This window comes from Scardinius erythrophthalmus (genome assembly GCF_964197995.2).
Source record: "Scardinius erythrophthalmus genome assembly, chromosome: 15".
NCBI classification, from domain to species: domain Eukaryota; kingdom Metazoa; phylum Chordata; class Actinopteri; order Cypriniformes; family Leuciscidae; genus Scardinius; species Scardinius erythrophthalmus.
This window is the reverse complement of record NC_138235.1, coordinates 13,229,301-13,235,315: the sequence shown is the minus strand read 5'-3', so window position 1 is coordinate 13,235,315 and position 6,015 is coordinate 13,229,301.

Below are 6,015 nucleotides of genomic sequence, written 5' to 3'. Positions count from 1 at the left end.
TTGCCAGGTGCTTCTGGACAGTCTTTAATTCTTGTTTGTCACGTTCAGTGACTGCAAGGGCTTCTTGGAGCTTGTCAACTTGTTTCTTTGTTTCTTGCTCCACTTCGTCAGGCACTTGAGCTTTTGCTTTGAGCTGGTCTGTGCAGCGTTGAGTGTGCATCAGCTCTCTCAGGAACTCAGTGGTCTGACGCTTGAAGTCGTCCTGGACTTTTACTTCCAGCTTGTCTATGCGGCTCTGGGCACGTGTCAGCTCCTCCTGAAGGTGAGTGATGTGCTTGTCGCTTAGTGTCAGCTGGGCTGTGAAGGCATTGCTTAGGGAACAGATGATCTTGGTTAGTTCCACGTGGTTGTGGTTCTGATTCTGGCTTGAATCATGTGTCAGGAGTCTTCTCAGAATTATGATTATTATTAAAAATAATAACAGTTCAATTGTCTTTGGTGTGAGGCAGTCTGTAATGCCTCTGAGCCAGGCGTCCACGTCAGTGGGGTTTGTTGTCCGCGACATGTTGGCACGCTGGGGTGAAGAGACTGACACAGATCTGTGTGGGGTGTAAGCCTATGTGGTTGAACAGCTAAATGTCGTTTCAGTGACTGTACAACAATAGTGAAGTGTTGTAATGTCTAAGTGTTGGTCTCAGTGTAGACAGGTAGGTTAGTGATGTGGCAACTTTGTCACTCAACTAAGTGAGGGAAAAAGAGAAAAAGGTTAAAACAAATCTCAATTGAAATGTTTTTTTTTTTTTTTTTTTTTAATGGGAGAAATATATATATATTTTTAAATATTTCCTATCAATGAAAAGCTGGTTTAAACTCGTGCTGTGAAGACTATGTCACTCACTGAGTAAGGGAAAAAGAGAGAGAGAGGTTAAAACCAATTTCAATAAAACAAGAAAGAAAATTCTTAAGTGGGAGAAATATTATTTTTCTCGTAAATGCTTCCTATTGGTGAGAATCTGTTTCCAGAAAGGTAAACAATATTATTGTTTATGTTTACAAGGAAAAATAATACAATAATAATGCTGATACCTTTTTCCGAGTTTTACAGGATTGACACCACACACCGTCAGTTGGACCGCTTACAGCCGGGATGCTATGAAGGCGACGGTTGCTCAACACTTGTCTCTGTTAATTGATCTTGGATAAGATGTTAAATTGTAACTTGTGTTTACAAAGACAGAGAGAGTATGGAGAACAAGAGAGGGTTTGATTAAAAATCAAATACCTAATAATTGTTTTCTTTGGAAAAATGATCTTTCTTTTTCTTTAGACTCGATTGATGGTTCTTCCAGGTTTGTTTCCTACAAATGTGAAGGATGGGAAAGCAGGACAGAACAGGAAGGATGTAAGAAGGAAAGGAGGGAAGGAGATTGGATCCACAAATGGCTCTGGAGCCTTTGTCGAACTACGAGTGTAGAATTGATAGTTGCCAACAACTAAACATTCACAAATAAACTTTGTAAGAGAGGGTTATCTCTGATTTAAATCTCTGATTCTGAGATGCCAATGTCTCCTATTGAGGCTCAGGTGTTTCAATCCCAAGCTAGGAATCAAAAGAAAGGAAAAGGTAATAAAGATGAAAGAAAGTAATAATGTGATGACCAAAATAAGAAAAAGGGAAATTACATAAGGAGGTAGATGAGTAAATCAAATAGAATGGTTAAGTTTGTAACCGTAATAAAAAGAAAGGAGAAGCGGAGGATACAACGCAATAACAATAAATGAGCAAGTATGAGACTAACAATATTTTGTAATAGGGAAAATGTTGGTGGAATAAGTTCTTAACTTTTACCGTTCAAGACTCATTCACCTGAAGTGATTAAATCTAAAAGAGAATTTTAGAAATTAGGAAAATTATGAAATTAGAATTATTAAAAATAAATCTAGAAATCATTAGAATTTACCTGTTTAGAAAAATAGAACTTAAATTTTTAATTTAATATTTCCCTTTTTAAATCAAATTAGAATTTGACAATTAATAATCATAAACCAGTATTTCCTTTTTCAAGTAAAATGCAGGTAAACAAAATATGAGACAGGTAAAATAGGAAAGAAGAAAAGACCAACAGGTGTAACAATCAAGGTGTTAAATGGTTAAATCACTTTAACGTTGTTCAAACAGACACTGTATTTAACCACTGATGTTAATACTAATGACAAACGTAGATAATGCTTAAGGCTTTAGCATATAGGTTAGGCCCCAATTGTAAACAACTACTTAGCTTAGCTTTAGCTTTAGCTTAGCCACAAATGGGTTTTGTTTCAGTTTGTTTACACTGTGGCGTTGGTCAGAGTTCACCCGGAAGCGTTGGTTAAGACTTCCGTGTCACGATTGTAACTATGGCGACAAAACAAACGCTAGTGGGCGAACTGTGAATTGCAGTTTGTAAACAAATAAGCAGTTACATGAAATGTCGGCACATTTCAGCAATTCTCGAGGTCGGACATCCGGGACTTGTGCTCCCATAATGCACTGCGCACGCATAGCAACCACGGCGAAGGGTAAAACAAACAAGCGCCCGCCATTAAGCAACACACGAAGCGGAAGACAAACGAGCACCTGACTCTTTTCCTTTGGTTGCAAATCATGCCGAAAAACTGTTGTGTTGTTGGTTGCAACAACAACAATCTCAACTATCAGATCTGTCACTTTTATTACGAAATTCAGACAACAAATAGCGTTTTGGCGCTTGTAAATGTGACGCGACCATAGACAGTAACGTTAGATAAGGACGCGACAGATCCCTAGCGGCACGTGAACCAACCGATCTTCTCTACTAGCTGACAGTAAATAAACACGAATGAACAATGTTGAAAGATACCGTACAACTTACCGAAATGTATATTTCATCATATCGACCAATCAATCAAACAAAGGGGTCAATAAAACAGCTGGAGAATGTGACATTGCATTTACCTCAGGAAATCCATTTGATGACCATAATATGGCTATGGCACGTAACGTTAGTTGGCTAGAAAAAAAGAGCTAACGTTATAGGGAGTATTTTGCTAAATATGAATAATACTGCCAGCTGATGGGGCTCTCTGTATCATGTTTTCAGCATTAGGTGAGTTGTTTTTTTCTTGAGAAAAATGAATGCCTATCTTGCGTAGCCTACCTAATATTTATCCAAATGAGTCAATATTAAATCAAATCCCAATAATTGAATTGAAATAATAAAAAAGCGTAACGTTAGCTAAGCTTACCAGAAATTGTGCCATGTAAACATTGTAACATGTTGTCACTAAACCTAATAAAATTCTGATTAGTTACTAAAATGTTTTGACAATCAAAATACACTTAATGTGATGCAATTTTTTTTTTACAGACGCTAGGAGACTGTTGATAAGACATTTTGTAATAGAAGAAGATCTGTATTCATATAGCGCCTTTCACAGGTAGTTAGTCACAAATCGCTTAATTACATGAGTGTTTTATTACATTCACTTCTCACCACCAATATACATTCGCATACAAAGATCATTCATCATTAATACAAAGTAGTCCGTTAGTATCCATAATTGACATAGTCCACAGCAAAACTTCCGTGAATAGATACCTTTTTGATTTGCCTCGGGCTTTGCCATCGGTTTGTTTTACCCTTCGCGGCTTGTTGCTACGCAGGTCACATGATTTGTGACGCAACGCCGACCAAGAGAATGTTTGGAGAATATGCACGTACAGTCGTATTACGTGAAATGACGGCGCATTTCAAACTGTGCACTAAAGGACACCACTCGTAGCTGTTTTACGACGTGGGGCTTCACTCAGTTGTTTAAGAGTGATTAACTTTAAAGGACAGCTTTGTGCTGTAATAGATGGAACAATTATAGCGATCTCTGTGGATCGTCTCTGTGCAATTTTATCTGAGCACACGAACACAACAGGGTTTTTAACTGTTGGTTGAGTTTCAACGTCAAGCTTTACTTGAACACACCTTTAAATAATTCCTATTCAACTACACTCGGACATACGCAGTGTTTACACGAGAATTAATTGAACAGACACAGATAAGCTTATAGTTTATCACAGGAATTGCCGTGGGACACGCACAGACAACCTGAGAAATAAAGACTAATCTGTGAGGAGAATATTCCTCCCAGTGGAACACGCACTGAGTCAGACAAATATAAGGTTATACTTCTATGATGTTTATCACACATCGCCGTGGAACACGCACGGTGAATCAGATAAATAACGTTAGAACCACGCGCTCTATGAGGAGAATATTCGTTCTAATATGGTTATTTTAATTACTGCAGTTTTAATTTCATTCAGCTCTCTGACTGATACAAACACACATAATGTTATAGCTGTTTGAAAGACTCTGGAACACGCAGATGTCTTAAGCTATAATTAAAGTATTTCAGAATCGAGGGACACGCTCAATTGTTACCTTATCGTTGTGTGGGATCTTATATCTTGGGTTATTTTACTGCAGTTTAAAATAAAACAAAAAAAGGCAGGCAGCCTAGACTAGAGTAACAGCTCAAGCAGCAGGTCATTCATTCAAACAGAGCGCGCGGTGCGCGCTGCATACCTCATACACACAGACTCGGAGGTTCGGATCTCTCCGCATAGGCTACTATGAAAATATAATTACTTCGTATATGCTTACAATTTTAGGTTAAACTTCCCGCATTTGTCTCCACCAATATGTAAGATATTTGTAATTTGTAGTGATTACAATTTAGCTCAAAGGAATTATTAATTAATTTATAGGGAATTCAAAAGAGTCACTTATTACAACCGAGCAAATGACTCGTTCGCGGTTCATTTGAACTGGCTGCAATTATCAACTCTGCAACGGATATAAATATCCGAACTATAGTGAAACACTATATAGTTAGCAAGGTAACTTAGATCAGAAGTTTAAGACATTAAATTTGTAAGCACAATAACACAAGTAATATTTCTCTTTAAAATACAAACAAGACTTTATTGATAATTCTAACACATACAACTAATATCTAACACAGACACACACATTCATACGCGTTGCAGAAAGAAAGAGAGTAAGGAAAGATTAAGTTTTAAGAGTGAGTTTAAGAGTGAGATGATGTAATCCCAAGTTTCTATGCACTTATAAAACACAACCTGAATGAACCATCAATCATTAGTTTAACCCTTTTATCGTTTCCTAGGTTATTAAATCAGTATCAAATACACCAGTTCAGTTTAAGAGTCTGGAGGCAGTACTTGCTTGTCTTTGCTTTTGGGGATTCCCTTTTGTTGAGTGTAAAGGGTTTTCCCGGTCCGTTCGTTGGCTGGTCTCCGTGCCTGATGTCTGGGTCACGTGGTCAGTGACGTGGCGTGCTGGCGGAATGAAAGTCTTTGTTTGAAGCTGGCTTTGCAGAAGAAACGTGGCTCGAAATCTTGTCGCAAAACTTAACTTAGAACCGAGACTCACAACGGAAAAGAAAGGAAACTAAGAAAAGAAAGGAAATTGAGAAGAGTAGATGATGGCTTGAATGAAGTTGTTTAACCCATGTTCTTCAGATCTTGATTTGGGTTATTTCGTCTGCGCGTTTTACATGGTTACTTGTCTGTCTTAGATCTTCATCTCCCGCTGCATTTTTGGTTCTGCACTGAAAACTCTAAACTTTGTTCTGGTGTTAAGATTTTAAACTCAAATGTCCGCCCAGCCTCCTGGATCAGTTCTAACCAATTAGACACTGTCTTTGTTTAGGAGGTGGCGTTCTCTTCACTTCTTATCATAAATCAAGCTTATCTGTGCTCTCCTTACTCTCTAAGCTCTAGCAAAGAGTACAGAGGCCACAGCTAAGACATTATTACTATTATAAGAATCCGAAACATTTTCCACAGATTTCAATCAAGCCATCCTTTGAATTAAGAACATATGATAATATCGATATGAAACACAACACATTTTCATTAAAAAAAATCTAACAATTATAACAATTACATGAATTGTATGGCATCTAAGCATATCAGATACACCCATCTATTGTAGGAACAATATAGAATCATGTCGTTGCATGATGCTTGATCTATAA